The sequence below is a fragment of the Molossus molossus genome, unplaced genomic scaffold (genome assembly GCF_014108415.1).
Source record: "Molossus molossus isolate mMolMol1 unplaced genomic scaffold, mMolMol1.p scaffold_m16_p_2, whole genome shotgun sequence".
NCBI classification, from domain to species: domain Eukaryota; kingdom Metazoa; phylum Chordata; class Mammalia; order Chiroptera; family Molossidae; genus Molossus; species Molossus molossus.
The window spans coordinates 106362098-106382529 of NW_023425355.1; the positions used below are offsets into that span (position 1 = coordinate 106362098).

General features: G+C 40.2%; 1 protein-coding gene across 1 annotated transcript in view; it reads right to left on the reverse strand.

The window, feature by feature from the left end:
- Nucleotides 1–4453, reverse strand: part of JADE3 (jade family PHD finger 3) — a 153473-nt gene extending 149020 nt beyond the window's left edge. Inside the window, exon 1 of the mRNA XM_036270613.1 lies at nucleotides 4138–4453. The gene's annotated coding sequence lies outside the window, so the exon portion shown is untranslated. The remainder of the gene's footprint in view (nucleotides 1–4137) is intronic.
- Nucleotides 4454–20432: the final 15979 nt, after the last annotated feature.

Consider the following 20432-nt stretch of genomic DNA (forward strand, 5'->3'; position numbering starts at 1 on the left):
CACCTGCCCTGTAAACACCTTCAGCAGAATACTCTTTCCCTGATTGTGATGGTAGTTTTCCTTATTTCCTTTCCACTGGATGTTGAGCTTTTAAGGAGATGAATATCTTTCCCCTCTTGGACCCACAACAAATAGGAGGCACTCAATACATGTTTGCTGACTGAATTAATTAAAATGATGGAGAATATATACAGCTTTAAAGTTGGGGGGGTGGAGTGGATTTTCATAACAATATTAAAGTTAGGCATAGTTAGGAACAAAATTGACATGAATGATGACAAAGGAGGAGTTTATCTTAACCACTTTACAATTGATAATAATTTCTATATCCAGCACCAGAAATTCCATGTGACTTACAAAGCATGTGTTTTACGGCTATAGGTAGCCTTCACTCTATCTCTAGGGCCCTACATCACCACCAATGTTCTGTTGTACCCTGTGGCTGCACGTGAGCCATCTTTCATGACAGGATGCCCTTGACAAGTACCAGTCTCTCAATGGTTACCCTTGAATTGTTCATAAAAAGAAACAGAAAGAGCAAATGATAAAGCAAGTGGGAACAAACTGTTAATAACTGACGACCTTGGGTAAAGGGAATACAGGAGTTGTTTGTACTATTCCTGTAACTTTTTTGTAATTATAATATTATATCAAAATTAAAAGTTTAAAAAATTGTAAAAATAATAATATAATTTTCCCAGGAGATTCCAACACACAAGGTCTAGTATACTGGCCATGCTGGTACCACATTCTCTTGTCAGCTATTCCAAAAAACACACTCTAGGCTTGGGTTTCCTTGTCTATCAGCCAATATCAAGGGACAAGGAGCTCCTTGGGTAGCAGGACTCAGCCATGGCTTCTGGGTTGTGACAAGAGATTAAATTACTTACCGCCGTCCGACCGGTGTGGCTCAATGGTTGAGCGTTGACCCATGTACCAAGAGGTCACCAGTTTGATTCCCGGTCAGGGCACATGCCCAGGTTGTGGGCCTGATTCCCAGTGGGGGGCATGGAGGAGGCAGCCAATCGATGTTCTCCCTCATCGATGTTTCTATCTCTCTCTCCTTTGCCCTTCCTCTCTCTCTCTAAAATCAATAAGGAAAAAAAAAATTACTTACTGCTTGAGGTGTATTAATGAATGCATTGGTACACCCTATTGGTCAAAGCCCCAGTACTATTTCCCCACACCAGCCCCCTACTTTCTTCAATTGACTGACCTCTGAGTTCTTACTTTTCTTTTCCCAAACTTAGCTATGGGGTCAAGCACTCTCCCCAGGATCCTTCTTTCTCCCTGTTCCTCCAAGAGAAGCACAGAGACAGTTCTGATGGTAAGAGCTTTGCTGCTATTGTCTATGGAGAGACCTAGAGGGAGGAGGCAAATAACCAGAGGGAGTCGCAAAGAATCCAGAAAACAGAAAATTCAAAGCAGTAGTTACTTTGTCTGTATGACCACTTGCTAGCACTCTTATTCTTCACTTCTACCCACTCATCCTAGATCCTCCATCCCACAAACCAGAATGCTTCAGCTTTCTCAGCCATTGTAACTGGAACAATAGGTAGAAACCTGTAAACCATTCAAGTGTCCCCATATTAGCCATTTCAGGAGCGTGCCAGATGGATGTCACCCAACACCCACCCCTCACCTATAAGATGAGGTAAGTAAAGTTCACATGTAAGCCAGCATATGATCTCTACCTTCCTCAGCTCCTGTTTTGTGTAAGCTCCATGAAGAGGTAGGTCATTATGTCCTATGATAATGTTCAACCTCTGCCCCTGATTAAGGCGTATAAGAGCCCTCTGTAATGCCATGTCTTCAAGAAAACCTGATGCCTCCTGCCTCCCCAACTTCCCCCAGATAGTTGTCTAGTTCTAGCCAGACATCAAAGTAGTGGGAAAAAGAAGAAAGACTTTGTATAGCTTAGGGGAGAAATGGGTTGCTATGGCTGTTGGAACACAAGGGAGGGAAAATACAAGCATTATCAAAGAAGAGGATTATACCCAACCTACAAGCCTTCAACATCCTTTGTTCTTTAATTTTGGTTAGCACATGTCTCAACTCTGATGAGAGCCCTGTACCATCACCTGTCCTGATCCTGAGAACCTCCTCTATACCCCATATGGTGGGCCATAGGTGCCCCCAAGCTGCTTCCAAGTGACTCTTGGCTCCCAGTTGATCACAAACACTTCTGGAAGGAGTGGGAGGCCATTCTCCACTTTCCCTTACCTGAAACAAAGATTCACAGGCTCCTACAGGTGAGAAGGCCAAGGCATACCAAGATGGCTAAGTAAACAGAGAGAGAGAAAGTGTGAGTTCTAGAACCAGATCTGCATCCTGAGTATTCCATAATTGTCTGAACAAAGAATGCAAGGAACTGTTTCAAGGCAACAATACTGGGTTAAGAGCTCTTTTCTATCGAAGAAAATTGTAGAGAAAAGCACAGTTAAAGAAAAGGTGGAAATGATGGTAGCTCACACTAACCAAGAAGCACTTCCCAAAGATCTCATGTAATTCCTTCACCCCAAGTATTTAAGCTCAGAGTTCACTTTAAGTGGGGGAAAAAAATGTTATGAAGGTAGAATACTCCTATGATAAACAAAAAGAATAAAACATCCATTTCACTTCTCTGGTGAGAAATTACAGGATACTCTAAAAGCATGAGAAATACACTATTCAAAGGGTACGGAGGCTGGGATCCACATTCCCATCGTTTACAGATGCTATGAAAGTATTACATTAAATAAAAACACACTGCTTTGTTCAGGCGGACTCCTTTCTCACCCCCCACTCCCATGGCTAACAAGAAGTGATTACAGGGAAGGTATTTAAGAAGAGAACTGCTCTGGGAAAGTGGATTCTGGGTTGCTTAAAGTAAGCCAAGATGTTGTACAACCAGTCTTCACCTAAATTATTTTAGAGTTTAGAGAGAAGCAGACACTTATCTTTATCAGGTTGAATACAGGGAATGAAGTCTTTCGCTCCAGACCACTGGAATCACCATCAACACAGTTTTGATTTCTTATACAATCAGATGGGGGGGGGGGGGGCGGCGGCACCGGGATCTACTCCTCAGCTTTACAGTTAAATGGAACTCACATTTTAAAATCTCGTGCACATCTGAGGTCATGGATTTCCTTGCAATTCGGAAAGTCAGAGAAGTGGTCAAACAAGTTTCTTGCCAAATGCCTAGAAGGTACATATATCCCAGGGCTACACAATGATACCAACTTTTAAACATGTCTTCACATACCACCATTTCGGTCACTCACTCGAGATCCCGCCCCCCTCCCTTCCTCCCAAATAATAAACGCAGGTTGCCCTCTGCAATTTAAAGCCCGACTTCTTTGAATCAGTGGCTCTGCAAAGCGAGAGAAAAAGATTAAAGAGAGGCAGGCTTTTTTTTCTTTTTCAATTGGTTGCCCCACGGCGAGGAAATAAAACCAACTCGATTGTTGAAGAAAAGTTAACTTTGCTAAGCCCAGCGATGGGAAATTTTCCTCAGAAGACTCCCAAAGCTCTCCCGCTTTTCCCACCCTCCGGACCGCCAGGCGCTCGGTGGCCCTGGCGGCCCTAGACCGGCATTGCCCGAACAATAACGTGAGGGGGAGGGAAAGTTCGCCAGCCCGCGGAGCGCCAGGGCTCACCGGGGGCCTCGCCGCTCCCCGGCTCCCCTCTCCGGGCACTCGGTTCTTCCCGCCCCCCAACATAGAAATAGCCAGGGCGCGCCCTCGCTCCCCGGAGCATCCGGCCCCGAGCAGTCCGCAGAGTAAGACCTCCCGCCGCGGGTCTGACCCCGTGAGCCCCGAGATCAGGCAGAGGACGGGGAACGAGGGGGCGTCGGGAAGAGGCACCGGAGGGAACCGCCGCAACAGTTATGGCGCTCCACGCCTGCCCGAGTGTGGCTGCAGCGGAGCTCAGGCGCCCGCCCCAGCCCCCCGCGCCGGCCACTTTACCTCAGCGAACACTCGCTTTCCACCCCAGGGGCCGGGGACGTCGGAGCGAACCGGAGCGCCGCGAGGCTGGGCCGGGACGCTGCGCCCCACGCCGCCGCTTCGGTTCCCTGAGGCCGCCCCTCCCGTGCCCACCCGGCGCGCCGCCCCCCAACACGCTCGCGCCGCGTCCGGCCACAGTGGCGCCTACCTTCGCGCAGCCAGTCGCGGTTCCCTCCCGGCTCCACGCTCGGGCCCGGCAGAGTGCCGGGAGAGTCTGGTAGGAGTGGTAACCGCCCCCCGAACTGCTCGCTTTCTTCTCTCCCCTCCCTCGCACCTGCCCCCTAATCTCCTCCCCTCCCCCGCCCAGCCGCCTGTTCCGCTGGGGCCGCCCCCTGCGCCTCAGCTCCCGCCCTCGGCCCTCACCCGCCTGGCCCGTCAGGCCTCAGCGCCGGGCAGGCGGTTGGGCGGCGGCAGCGCGGTGGCGGCTGAAGCTGCACGGAGCACTATTGTATTCCTGACACTGTGCGCTCCCACGCTCCGCCTCTTCCCCTTCCTTCCTCCCCCTTCTGCACCCCCCCCCCCCCACTCCCACCGCCGGCCGCACTCGCTTTACCCGACTGGCTCCCCGCCGTCCGCCAGCCGCGCGCACTTCTGGCGGGCTGGGCGCCGTCTGCAACACTAGCGCTCCTCGAGGCTCCGCCCACCTCGTGCTCCCGCACTGCCAAGCGGTGCTCCAGGTGGGTTCCTCTCTGCTTCTGCTGCTGCTGGGATCCTCGGTTCCGCCGAGTGTCACGGAGGGTCACAGAGAGGTGCCTTGGCTGTGTTCAAATACAAACTAAGCTTTTCGTGATCTCTTTCAACTCCAAAGTTCTACAAGTGGACCCTCGTGTAGAAAACTTGTTGACTACTATTGATTTAAGTCGTTTGCGCTTGGATTACCTATAATGATAAAGCCAAGGTGGCTATTAACAGAATACACTTATTCAGTTGCAAGCACAAATGGTTTATGATGTTGTGTGGCTTTTTGATGTGTCGACTTGGTTAGGCTACAGCCCCCAGTTATTAAATCAAACATTACGTGTTGCTGTGAAGATATTTTGATGAAATTAAAGCTCCAGATCAAATGATTTAAAGTAAGGGAGATTGTCCTGTATAATCTGTGTGGGTCCCATCATTCCGTTCTGACTGTGTGCCCTACAGATTTTGGATTTGCTTAGCCAGCCTCACAATTGTGTAAACCAGTATCTTCCAGTGAATGAATGCATACATTAGATAGATGATAGATAGATAGATAGATAGATAGATAGATAGATAGAGATATAATATACTATAGGTCTGCTTCTCTGGTGGAATCCTGACTCAAACAGAAAACCCTTTTTGATTTACCTATCTGGATTTGGCTATGTGCCATGTGCAATTGGCATGAACTCATATGGTCAATTTCATTAACATTTCTAGGCTAAACACAAGAGTAGGCTCTTTTATATTTTGCTTGTTTTCCATATTAAACATGTAGTTCTATTTTATAGTATACAAATGTGTGAGTTTTAAAATACCCATAGTCCTTCAAACTTACCTCATTTTATTATACGTACTTGGAAATAATTATAGATTCACAGGCTCTATAAAAATATTACAGAGCATTCCCATATACTCTTCACCCAGTTTCCCCCAGTGGTAATAACTTACATAACCAAGATACTGACTGGTACAATCCACAGACCTTATTCAGATTTCACCACTTTCACATGCACTCATTTCTGTGTCGGTGTTTCTGTGTCTGTCTATAGTACTATGCAATTTCATCACATGTAGTTTTGGGTAACCACCACAATCAACTGTTCCTCCACCACAAAGATTCTTCCTGCTACCCATTATAGTCACTATCATCTTCCCCTACTCTAACCCAACCCCTGGCAACCCCTAACATGTTTTCCATCTTTATAATTTTGTTATTTCAAGAATATTATGTAAATAGAATCATACAGTTTGAAATAGCCTTTGCTGCACTCAGCAGAATTTCCTTGAGATCTACCCAAGTTGTTGCACATATCAATAGTTCATTGCTTTTTATTGCTGAGTAGTAATATTGCAATAGTATGGATGTACTACAGTTTAACTATTCACCCATTAAAGGACATTTGGGTTGTTTCCAATTTTTGCCTATTAAAAATAAAACTGCTATGAACATTTATGTAGAGTTTTTTAGTGTAAACATATGTTTTCATTTCTCTGTGACAAATGCCCAAGAGTGCAATTGCTGGGTTAGATAGTAAGTGTAAATTTAGTGTTATAAGAAACTGCCAGAATTTTCCAGACTGTCTGTACCATTTTACATTCCCACCAGCAATGTATGAGAGCTATCCAGTTTCTCTACATTTTTGCTGGCATTAGATATTGTGACTATATTTTTATTTTAAACATTCTAATAAGTATGTAGTGATATATGTTTTAAATTGCATTTCCTTAATAGTTAATGATGTTGAATGTTTTTTCATGTGCATATTTGCTATCTGTATATCTTTTTTGGTGAAATGTCTGTTCATGTCTTTTGCCCATTTTCTAACTGTATTTGTTTGCTTCTTACGTTAAACTTTGAGAATTTTTTATATATTCTAAATACAACTTCTCTGTCAGATACATGGTCTGCAAATATTTTTCCCAGTCTGTAGCTAGTCTTTTCATCCTCTTAAGAGATTTTGCAGACCAAAATTTTAATTTTGATGAACTACAACTTATCTCTTATGTCTGCAGTTATATAGTGTCCTTTTAATGTCACCTAGCCCTAAGTCCCCACAAACTTTCTTTTATATTTTCTTCTAAAAGTTTTATACTTTACATTTAAATCCATGATTCATTTTGAATTAATTTTTGTGTAAAATGTCAACTTAAGGTCTGATGACAAACATAATTTGTTAAAAATGACTATTTTCTTCCATTGAATGCTTTTATACCTTTGTCTAAATCAGTTGGGCATATTTGTGTTGGGCTGTTTGTATGGGGCTATTTCTGTTTTTTAGAAAAAAAAATGTTGTTGTTCTATTGTTCTATGTGTCTGTCCTTTCGTGAATACCAAACAGTCTTGATTACTAGAGCTATGGAGTAAGCCTTAACATTGGGTAGAGTGATTTCTCTCACTTCATTCTTCTTTAAAATTGTTTTTAGCTATTCAGGGTCATTTACCTTTCCATATAAATTTTGGAATGAGCTTGCTGGGATTTTTATAGGAATTGTGTTAAACCTATAGATCAATTTGAGGAAAATTGACATATTACTATATTGAGTGTTCCAATCCATGAACACAATATATGTATCTGTCCATTTATTTAGATCCTCTTTGATTTCTTTCATCAGCATTTTGCAATTTTTAGCATACAGATTCTATACATATTTTGTTAAGTTTATACCATATTTCATTTTCTTTGGAGTGATCATAAATAGTACTGTGTTTTAAATTTCAGTTTCTCCATTCATTGTTCATTATTAGTATATAGAAATGCAATTATTTGTGTTTGTGTTGATTTGGTACCCTTTGACTTTGCTGAACCCAATTATTATTTCTAGGAGTTTTTTGGTAGATTCTTTGGAATTTTCTACATACACAATCATATTATTTATGAATATGGACAGTTTTATTTCTTCCTTTTCAATCTGTATGCCTTTTATTTCCTTTTCTTGCCTTATTGTTCAGGCTAGAACTTTCAGTATTATGTCGGATAAGAGTGGTGTGAGTGGATATTCTTCCCTCTTCCCTTTCTAGGGGGGAAACATTCCATCTTTCACCATTGAGAAAACGATTTGCTTTTTTTTTTTTAGATGCTCTTTACCAAGTTGAAAAAGTACCCTTCTATTTCTAGTTTTTGAGCATTTTAATCATGAATGAATGTTGAATTTTGTCAAATGCTTTTTCTGCATCAATTGATATGATCATTTAACTTTTCTTCTTTAGTCTGTGGATATGGTAAATTACACTGATTGAATATTGATTTTTGAACTAACCTTACATAGTTGGGATAAGCCCCACTTGGCTATGGTATAATTCTTTTTATTTTTTTCTGGATTCTATATCACTACTATTTTGTTACAGATTTTTGTATCAATGTTCATGAGAGAATTTTTGAGGGTTTTCTTTCATACTGTCTTTGTCTGGTTTTCGTATAATACTGGCTCCATAAAATGAGTTGGAAAGTTGTGCAGAAAATAGTTAACATAGCAGGCCCTTGGGTAGCATCTGGAAACTTTGATTTAGGGTGAGTTCCCACCATTTCCAGGACTGATAAGAGTGGCTCACTGTGCCTAAGCTGTTTGTACAAACAGTGTGGTTTGTGTTGAACATCTGCTTTTTTTCTGGAAGTCTGGAATTTTGGTAAGTGTTAGGGAGAGGGTGCCTACATGACCAACCCCCATTAAATGCCCTGAGAACTTTCTAATGAGCTTCCCTGATAGAAGACATTTCACATGTGTTGTCATAACCCTTTGCTGGAGGACTTAAGTATATCTTGTGTGACTCCACTGGGAGAGTATTCTTGCAAACTTGTACCTGGCTTTCTCTGGACTTCAACCCACATGGCTTTTCCTTTTGCTGATTTTGCTCTGTAATCTCTTGCTGTAATAAATCTTGGCCATGAGTTTGACTGTATGCTGAGTTCCTAGTGAATCATCCAGCTTGAGAATAGTCTCAGTGATCCCTGACACGGGAATATTCCCTCCTCTTGGTATTCTAGAAGACATTGTGTAAAATTGGTGTTAATTTTTTAAATGTTTGATTGAATTCTCCAGTGAAACCATGTGGACCTGGAGTTTTCTTTTTTTTTTAAGACATTTTAAATTACAAATCTAATTTATTTAATAATTACTGATCTATTCAGATTATAAATTCCATATTGGCTGAGTTTTGGTAGTTTATGGTTTTCAAGGAATTGGTCCATTTTATCTAAGTTGCTGAATTTATGTGTATAGGGTTTTTTCATAGTATTCCATTATATTAAACACATGCCTCACCTCACATATTTACACCCCCCCCCCCCCCGCTTTTGGTGAGAGCATTTAAGTTCTATGCTCTTAGCAAATTTCAATGATACAATACAATATTATCAACTATAGTCATCATATTATATACACTAGATCCTCAGACCTTATTAATCTTGTAGCTAAAAGTTTGTACCCTTTTACTAACCTCTCTATTTCCTCCACCTCCCAGCCCCTGACAACCACTATTCTCTGTTTCTATGAGTTCAACCTTTTTTTTCTTCTTTTTTAGATTCCACATATAAGTGATAGCATGCAGTATGTGTCTTTCTCTTAATGGCTTATTTTACTTTAGCATAATGCCCTCTAGGTTCATCTGATTTCCTTCTTTTTTTTTTTTTTTAATCCTCACTGGAGGACATTTTTCCATTTTTTGTTCAGATAGAGTGGGAGAGAGAGAGAGGAAGAGAAAGAAACATCGACGTGAAAGGGACACATCGAGTGGCCGCCACCCGCATGACCCAACCAGGGCTGGGGACAAACTGCAACCGAGGTACATGCCCTTAGTGGGAACCGAACCTGGGTCTCTCTCTCTGGACCACAGGCCTGTGCTCTAACCGCTGAGCCAAACCGGCCAGGGCCGATTTCCTTCTTTTTTAAGGCTGAATGATATCAGTCTCTTTCTCTCTCCATATATGTGTACACAACTTGGAATAATTATAAAGCCAGTGTTTATTAAAATACATTTCATTTTCAAAATGCAATAGAATCTACAGACACCCTATATAAATTTTTTGGACACTACACACACACACACACACATGTGTATATATATGTAAATATATCTTACATTTACTTGATTTCTTGACAACATTTAGGTTGTTTCCATATCTTGGCTATTATGACTAATGCTGTAGTAAACCTGGGGGTGCAGATAGCTCTTTGAGATAGGTTGTTTACTTTGGCTATATACCCAGATACCCAGAAATGGGATTGCTGGATCATATAGTAGTTCTTTTTTGGGGAGCAGTCCTAATATCAAAGAAATGTAATAATTTGCAAGTTTCTTTTCCAAATAGTGACAGATTTTTATGAACATTTTGTTCATGGGTTGACTATATATTTGCTATAAACAGACATTCATATAGCATCTTCTAAAGAATGTGGGTACTGGGTTGAGAATTTTATTTTCCAGTCAATAGCTGCAGGATCTGTAGTAAGATCCCTGTCTCATTTGTGATATTATTGATTTGCGTCTTCTTTCTTGTTATCTTAGTCAATCTTGCTATAGGTTTATCAATTTTATTGATCATTTCAGAGAAACAGCTTTTTGTTTAATTGATTTTCTCCATTATTTTTCTATTTTCAATTTCATTGATTTCTGCTTTTATCTTTATTATTTCCTTCCTTCTGCTTGCTCTGAGTTAGTTTTAGTTTGCTCCTCTTTCTCTAGTCTCTTGAGGTGGGAGCTTACATGATTGATTTGAGACCTTGCCTCTTTTTCTAATGTAGGCATTTAGTATTCTAAATTCCCATGTCAGCACTGCTTTAGCTGCATTCCACAAATTTTGATATGTTGTATTTTCATTTTTATTTGGTTCATTATATGTTTTAAATTTTCCCTTGAGATTTCCTTTTTGAGCTATGCATTAATGAGAAATATATTATTTATTTTCCAAGGTTTGGAGATTTTCCTATTGACTTTGTTATGAATTTCTATTTTGATTCTACTATGGTCTGAAAATATACTCTGTATTATTTCAGTTCTTTTACATTTGTTGAAGTTTGTCTTATGACCCAGAATATGAGCTATCTTGGTGAATGTTCCATGGGTATTTGAAAAGAACATGAATTATCCTATTGTTGGGTGGAGTGTCCTATGGATTAGATCCTGTTGCTTTGCGGTGTTATTAAATTGTATAATCTTGCTGATTTTTTTTTTTTTAATTCTCACCCGAGGTTATTTTTCCATTTATTTTCAGACAGAGTGGGAGGGAGGGAGGAAGAGAGAGAGAAATATCTATATGAGAGAGACACATTGATTGGTTGCCTCCCACAGGACCCCAAAAAGGGCCGGACTGAATGTTCATGCCCTTGACTGGAATCAAACCCATGACTCTTTGGTCCATGGGGCCGATGCTCTAACCACTGAACCAAACCAGCCAGGGCTAATCTTGCTGATTTTATGTCTAGTAGTTCTATTGATAATAGGCAGTATTGAAATTTCCAACCATAATTGTGAATTCGTCTGTTTCTCCTTTCAGTTCTAGCAAATTTTGCTTCATGTATTTTGAAGTTCTGTTGTTTGGTGTATACACATTTTGGATTGCTATGTCTTGTGGTGGATTGATCCTTTTATCATTATGTAATGTCCCTCTTTGTCCCTGGTAATTATGATATCTGATATTAATATAACCACTCCTGCTTTTATAATTTAATGTTTGAGTAGTATATTGTTTTCCACTCTTATTTTCTACCTACCTATGTTATTATATTTGAAGTAAGTTTCTAGTAGATAGTATACAGTTGGGTTATTTTTTAAAGCCATCTGTGACTCTCTGTATTTTAATTTATGTATTTAGATTATTTTAAAATATAATTTTCTTACCTATTTCCTCTACATACATTGAACCCAATATCAGATGGAGTTATAATATTTGCTTCAATAATCCATCATGATTTATTTATTTTTATTAAAATATGTTTTTTCATTTTTATTAATTTATTTTTGTTACAGATGTTTCTCCTTTTTCCCCCTAGACACCCTCCTCCCGATCTTGCCCCCACCCCAGCATTGTTGTATATGTCCATTTGTTACACATATATGCCTATAAGTTCTTTGGTTTATCTCATTCTTCCCCTTGCCCCCTCCTCTGAGGTTTGTCAGTCTGATTTGTACTCCTTTCTATGTCTCTGGGTCTATTTTGTTCATTATATTCCAGAAATAAGTGAGATCATGTGGTATTTGTCTTTCTCTGATTGGCTTATTTCGCTTAGCATAGTATTCTCCAGGTCCCTCCATGTCGTCTCAAAGGGTAAGATATCTTTCTTTCTTACAGCTGCATAGTGTTTCATTGTGTATATATACCACAGCTTTTTTACTTTTTTGAATCCTCACCTGAGGATATTTTTCTATTTATCTTTAGATAGAGTGGGAGGGAGAGAGAGAAACATCGATGTGAGAGAGACACATCAACCGGTTGCCTCCCTCACAACCCCGACCAGAGCCGGGGATGAAACGCAACCAAGGTACATGTCCTTGACCAGAATTGAACCTGCAACTCTTTGGTCTGTGGGCTGATGCTCTAACCACTGACCCAAACTGGCAAGGGCTACCACAACATTTTTGCCCACTAATCTATTGATGGACACTTGGGCTGTTTCCAGATCTTAGTGATTGTAAATACTAGTGCTGCTATGATCATAGGGGTACATATATTCTTTCTGATTGGTGTTTCAGGCCTCTTAGGATATATTCCTAGAAGTGGGATCACTGGGTCAAATGGCAGTTCAATTTTTAATTTTTTGAGGAAACACCATATTGTTTTCCATAGTAGCTGCACCAGTCTGCATTCCCACCAGCAGTGTACTAGTGTCCCCTTTTCTTCACACCCTCACCAGCACTTGTTGTTTGATGACAGCCATTCTGGCAGGTGTGAGGTGATACCTCATAGTTTTAATTTGCATTTCTCTGATGATTAGTGATGTTGAGCATTTTTTCATATCTCTTGGCCATTTCTATGTCTTTTTTGAAGAGATCCTCTGCCCATTTTTTAATTGGGTTCTTTGTCTTCCTTTTGTTGAGTTATATGAGCACTCTATATATTTTGGAAATTAACCCCTTATCTGATGTATCATTGGCAGTTATGCTCTCCCATATAGTGGGTTCCTTTCCATTTTGATGCTTGTTTCTTTTGCTGTGCAGAGCTTTTTAGTTTGATGTAGTCCCACGTATTAATGTTTTTCTTTGTTTCTCTTGCCTTAGGCGTTGGATCAGTGAAAATTCTACTGTGCGTGATGTCTGAAATTTTGTTGCCTACATTTTCTTCTAGGATTTTTATGGATTCACAAGTCACATTTAAGTCTTTTATCTATTTTGAGTTTATAAAATATATATGTTTTTATTGATTTTTTAGAGAGAGGGGAAGGGAGAAAGAGATAGAAACATCAATGAGAGAAAACTTGATTGGCTGCCTCCTGCATGCTCCCTACTGGGTATTGAGCCCACAACCCAGGCATGTTCCCTGATCAGTAATCGAACCAGGACCTCTCAGTCCATGGGATGATGTTCAATCTACTGAGCCACACCGGCCAGGCAATCCATCACGATTTTAAAAACTTGTGAAGTGCCCGGCCTGTGTGGCTCAGTGGTTGAGTGTGAACCCATGCACCAAGAGGTTGCTGGTTCAATTCCTGGTCAGGGCAAATGCCCAGGTTGTTGGCCAAATCCCTAGTGGGGGGCATGGAGGCAGCCAATTCATGTTCTCTCTCATCGATGTTTTTGTCTCTCCGTCCCCCTTCTTCTCTCTCTAAAATCAATAAAGAAAAAAAAAACTCTTTTAGAAAAGGATAGTCTATTACATTTATCCCTATTTTTACACATTTCATCGTTTTTCTTCCTTTCTGAAGCTCTAAGCTTCCTTTTATTATTATTTTCATTCTGTTTGGAGAACTTCCTTTAGCCATTCATTAATGGTAAATCTGACAGTGAAAATTTTGCAAATTTCTGTCATCTGAGAACGTCTTTATTTCCCCTTCATTCCTGAAGGACATTTTTGCTTAATATGGAATTCAGAGCTGGCAATTCTTTTCTTTTATCATTTGAAAAATGTACCACTTCCTTCCAGCCTTAATGATTTCAGAGGAAAAAATTGCTATTATCTGAATCAAATGTTCCTCTCCAGGTAATGCATTTTTTCTCTCTAGCTGCTTTCAAGATTTTTTTCCTTTATCTTTAGTTTTCATAAGACATTTATAATGTGTCATGGTGTCGATATTTTTGGGTTTTCTTGTTTGGGTCTCACTGAGCTTCTTGAATCTGTAGGTTTATGTATTTTGCCAAATTTGGGACATTTTCAGCCATTATTTCTTTGAATTCATTTTCAGTCCCACTCTCTCCTCTCCTTTAGGGACTTCAATGATATGAATATTAGCACTTTTGTTATTGTCCAACAGGTCCCTGAGACTCTGGGATATTTTTTCCTCATATATTTTCTCTTGTATTCAGGTTGAGGAAATTCTATTGTTCTGGCCTCAAGGTCACTGATTCTACCCTCTGTCATCTTCATACTTTTGATCCCATCCAATGAGTGTTTAAATTTGATTATTGCATTTTCACGCCTATAATTTCTGTTTGGTTCTTTTTTGTAACATATTTTTTTGCTGAAATTTCACATATTTCTCCATTTGTTTCAATAGAATTTGTAATTGCTCATTGGAACATTTGTTTTATGATGGCTGTCCTAAAGTACTTGTCAGACAATCCCAACATACGACTTATTTCAGTGGTGTGTCTGTTAATTGTCTTTTCCCATTCAAGTTTTGATTTTACTAGCTTTGGGTATGATGAGCACTTTTCCATTGTCTCCTGGACATTTTGGATGTTAGGAGACTCTGGATCCTAATTAAATTTTCAGTTATCCCATTTAGGTTTAGTGCACCAGTCATGGCCTAATTTGTGGGCTGTGGTTGTAATGATAATTTAGTTTTTAGAACCATTGTGGTGCTATTCTACTTTTTGTTTATGTGCTACTTGAAGCCACCTGAAAACTTAGGTAGTATTTCACATGATAGTTCATTTCTCATATCTTCAGGCATGTTGGTTTATTCAGTTTTACCTTTGAGTCAGTCAGGTGTCTTGTCCAGGACTTCATATGCAGATTTAAAGAATCACTTTCTATATATTTACAAAGTGTTCACCTAGATATTTCCAGTTCCTACCAGGCACCATACATGCTTATTACTATATTATTGACTATATTCCCTATGCTGTACTTTACAACCTCATGACTGTTTTGTAACTACCAGTTTGTACTAATTAATTCCTTTACCTCTTTCACCCAGTACCCCAACTCCCTTTCCCTCTGGCAACCATCAGTCTGCTTTTTGTGTCTGTTTCAATTTTGTTTGTTCACTTATTTTGTTCTTTAGAGTCTAAAAACAAGTGAGATCACATGGTATTTGTCTTTCTTTGAGTGACTTATTTCACTTAGCATAATACCTTCTAGGTCCATCTGTGTTGTTGCAAATGGTAAGATTTCATTATCTTTTATGGCCAAGTAATATTTCATTGTATATATGTACCACAGCTTTTAAAAAAAAAATGTTTTTATTGATTTTTTTTTTTTTTAGAGAGAGAGAGAGAGAAACATTGATGTGAGAGAGAAACATTGGTTGGCTGCCTCCTTCATGCCCCCTACTAGGGATCAAGCTTGCAACCCTGGGCCTGTGTGTGCCCTGACCGGGAATTGAACTGGGACCTTTCAGTTCATGGGAGGATACGCAACCCACTGAGCCACACCAGCGGGACAAGTGCCACAGCTTTTTTTATCCACTTGTCTATTGATGGCCATTTGGGTTGCTTCCATACCTTGGCTATTGTAAATGGCAGTGAACATAGGGGTGCACTAACCATTAGGCAGTACACCTGAAACCAATAGAAAACATAATTGAACATAAACTGTAAAAAAGAATCCTTTTCTCTAGCTTCCTCCTCTCTTAGATCCTTCCTTCACTCTATAATTAGGAGGGTGAGGGACATCAGCTGCCACTGGCAGGCCAGAGTGAAAGTCCAGACTCCTCACTGTCTCCACTGACATGGTAACACTGGGCAGGGGAGCATCTCTTTGGATCCTCTGCTGATGCCTGGTGGCAGGAGAGTGGCAGATGTCCAAACTCCCACATGAGCTCTCAGTTGCCACCACTGGCAGGAGAGGAAAGTGCCTCCCCAGACTCCTGCTATTTGGTGGGGGTCAGGAGATCCTGTGCCTTGCTGGACCATCTGGTGTCACCAGGTGGAGTTTGAATGATGTCAGGCCTGCTGAGGCTGAACCTCCTAGCCCTGGGTAGTTGCTGCTGCTGGGTGGGGCATGGCAGTGTGGATTCCCTGCTGGGTATCACTGATTCTGCCAGCTCTGCCGCCCCTGGCTGCCTGGTGTGTTTGGGCTTTAACAAGTTCTCTGGAGCGGGGGAGGAAAATGCTTCCCCAGGCTGCCTGGTGCTGTTGTGACTCCTACTCAATCTTGGCTTGTGCTCAAGGAGGGAGAGGAAAGTGGTCCTCCAGCTGTCTGAGGCTACTGAATGGGGGACCTAAGTCTCTATGGTCCCTACTACGTCTCTGCTGACACCATGGCAGGGGTAGTGTTATGGGACAGAAAGAGTCCATCCACCTAGCTCTAACAGAGAGAAACACTAAACACCGAGAATTTCAGTGGAGAAATATTGACTATTTTATTATGAATAGTGCCACCCAGGATAACAGGAAGCTGGTTTTCAAAAGCCCGGGTGCCCCTGTGGTGTGTAGGTTACAGATCATATAGGGCAAAATCACAAGACACTGTGGGTTAAGGGTTGTGGGTTGTGCTGGGAGCTGACTGGTTGGAGGAAAGGTAAGGGTAATAAATAGTTTCTTCAGGTCTTAAGAACAGTCCTGAGGTCTGTTCCTGTGTCCCTCTGTGAGATTTCATGGGAAAGTAGCCAGGGGCTTATTCCACCTTAGGGCTTAGGAGCTGAAACATAACTTAGGTCAAGATGTTATCTTTATCCTGTCAGAGGTCTGGTGATCATTAGTCAGGTTGTAGCTGTTGTCTTCTGCTGCCTCTGGGATTTATGATTATGGGTGGGGGGAAGGCTAGGTTTCTGAAGGAGAGAGAGAGAGAGAGAGAGAGAGAGAGAGAGAGAGAGAGAGATTGATTGAGAGATTTGATTTCTAGAGCTAGGATTTAAAGCCAAAGTTAATTGAAGTCATAAGGACCCGCAGTTTCAGTAGGTTGGGTGTCCTCAAAAGGTTTCTCTTCTACTAGACTGAGTTTATCTCCTTTCTAGGTCCTTTGGCCAGAAACAACAGGTTTTTCTTCATTTTTTTGTTTTGTTTTTGTTTTTTTGACGACTCTGATGGGAGATTCTAGGTTGTAGGTTTCTCCAGCACCCAGTCTGGGAAATTGAAAAACCAAGGAGCTCACTATTATGTTTCCTCAAGTCCTGAGGGCTCCAGCCCACCCACATTCCTCTTTCTACTACCAGAATATCTCTTTCTTAAAAAACATATTTATTTTATTTTTTAAATCCTCATCCAAGGATACCTTTCCATTTATCTTCAGATAAAGTGGGAGAGAGTGGGGGCAGAGAGAGATTGGTTGCCTCCTGCACAACCTGGACCAGGGGCAGGGACCAAACCACAACTGAGGTACATGCCTCTGACAGGAATCAAACCTGCGACTCTTTGGTCCTCAGGCTGATGCTCTAACCGCTGAGCCAAACCGGCCAAGGCTACCACCAGAATCTCTTTATGTTGGACTTTGGTATTATTTCCAGGGATTTTTAGTTTTATGTAGCAGGGAGGAGCAAAAAGAAATGAGTCTATGCCCATCTTGTCTGAAACTTGAAGTCACCTCATATTTAAAAAGAAATTAATGAAATGATTAGAGATTTTTGTTTAGTTGTAAAACAAAGAATTTGACTTCATTAGTCATGACAACTTCAGTTTGCACTTGAACGCCAAAACTATTCTTTTTCTTTTTTTCTTATTTCTTTTGTTTATTCGTAAAATGGAACTGATGATGCTTGGATTTCAGCGGAGAGATACTTTCAACGGGCATAGGGACTCTATCTGTCTTTGTTGAACCACTCATTGATGAAACTGGATGTAAGATCTTTGAACCTCTTGGGCTATTGTGCAGACACTACAGTAGCGTAACTTGGCAGCAAAGGGCTCAGGGGACCAAAAGTGAAAAGGCCAAAGAAATATAGAGATATAAATGATCACTCTTGGCAAGACGTCCCTTCTTTCTTCTCTTTTCTCTCCAATCTCTCTCATACCCATTACACCAAATTTCGCATAACAAAAAATAATGGGTCCTATTTTCCATAGATAAGTAAAATAGTTACTTTCTACAAGTTCATCTGTCTGTGCACCATAATATATATGTAAACCCACAGACAAATGGTCTATAAGAATACAGTCCTAACTGATAATGATAGTTACCAATGTGGAATTGGGATCAAGGAGGATTTTAGATTTATCTCCAATTTTTTCAGGGGAAATAAAATGGTATTATTTTTATAATTAACGATTAATAACCAGTGCATCTGCCAAGCCAAGAGAGAGTTTGACAGTGAAAAGAATTTAAAATATGTTCCCTTTTTCCTTAGTCAAAATTATCTCAAACTTGTGAAATCTGGTGATGCCTAACATTGTTCACCACTGACTCACAGGAACATTTTCACATAAAATTTGAAAAATTGCTGAGTTTTTTTAAAAAAGAGCAATTGTAAATACATGGCAATTTTATCTGCACTCATGGTTGAAATGATAACATGTAAAAATGCACATAAGTAAATATAAAGGAAACTACAGTGAGGGAGTATGGTCAATGTGATAAGTTCATGAGCACTGGTAAACTCAGCTGATTCTTTGCTGCATATTTATATCCAAAATAATGCTATCTAATACAGACAGTTTGCAAAAAAAATTACAGAGTAAAAAATTATGTCTCATTGTTTTTTGTTTTAAAAATATTTATTGATAATTTTTCTTTATTTTTTAATTTTATTTAAAATTTTTCTATAATTTTTTAAAATTATGGTTTATACTTATTTTATATTGGTTTCAGGTGTACAGCATAATGGTTAGACAGTCATATACTTTACAGAGTGCTCCCCCTAATATTTCTAGTACCCATCTGGCACAATATGTAGTTATTGCAATATTATTGACTATATTCCCTATGCTGTACTTTACATCCCCATGACTATTTTGTTGCTACCAATTTGTCCTTCTTAATCCCTTCACCACTTTCACCTAATCCCACAACCCTCATCCCCTCTGGCAACCACCAGTCTGCAATCTGTGTCTATGAGTCTATCATATGGTATTTGTCTTTCTCTGACTGACTTATTTCACTCAGCATAATACCCTCTAGGTCAATCCATGCTATTGCAAATGGTAAAATTTCATTCTTTTTTATAGTCGAGTAAGATTTTGTTGTATATATGTACCACTACTTTTTAATCCTCACCTGAGGATATTTTTCCATTTTTGTTCAGATAGAGTGGGAAGGAGAGAGAAGAAGGAAGAGAGAGAGAGAGAGAGAGAGAGAGAGAGAGAGAGAGACATCGACATGAGAGGGACACATCGACTGGTTGCCTCCCGCATGACCCCAGTCAGGGCTGGGGATGAACCACAACTGAGGTACATGCCCTTGACCGGAATCAAACCCACGACTCATTGGTCTGCAGGCCGACACCCTTAACCTCTGAGCCAAACCGGCTAGGGTTGTACCACTACTTTTTTATTCATTCTTTTTTGTTTGTTTTTTTCTTTATTGATTTGATAGAGAGAGGAAGGGAGAGGGAGAAAGAGGTAGAAACATTGATGAGAGAGAACATCGATTAGCCACCTCCTGTGTGCTGTGCACTGGGGATTTGGCCCACAAACTGGGCATGTGCCCTGACTGGGAATCAAACCCGTGACCTCTTGGTGCATGGGCTGATTCTCAACCATTGAGCCACACCAGCTGGGCTATCATTCTTCTATTGATGAACACTTGGGTTGCTTCTATATCTTGGCTATTATAAGTAATAATACAAAGAACATAGGGGTGCATATATTGTTTGGAATTAGTGTTTTGGATTTCTTTGGATAAATACCCAGAAGGGGAACCGCTGGGTCATAAGGCAGTTGTATTTTTTATTTTTTGAGGAACCTCCATACTGTTTTCCATAGTGGATGCACCAATCTGCATTCCTACCAACAGTATATGAGGGCTCCCTTGTTTTCATATCTTTGCCAACACCTGTCCTTTGTAGATTTATTAATGATAGCCATTCTGTCAGGTGTGAGGTGATATCGCATTGTGGTTTTAATTTGCATTTCTCTAACGATTGGTGACGTTGAGCATTTTTCATATGTCTATTGGCGATCTGTATGTCCACTTTGGAGAAGTGTCTGTTCAGGTCCTCTGCCTACTTTTTAAACTGGATTGGTTTTTGTTTGTTTTTTGGTGTTGAATAGTATGTGTTTTTAAAATAAATCTTGATATTAATCTCTTATCAGATGCATCACTGGCAAATATCTTCTCCCATCAGTAGGTTGTCTTTTTGTTTTGCTGATAGTTTCCTTTGCTGTGCAAAAACTGTTTAGTTTGATTTTGCATTTGTTTATTTTTCGTTTGTTTCCCTTGCCCAAGGAGATATATTAGAAAAAATATTACTAAAAGAAATGTCAGAGATTTTACTGCCTATGTGTTCTAGAAGTTTAATAGTTTTGAGTCTTACATTTAAGTCTTTGATCCCTTTTGAGTTTATTCTTGTGAATGG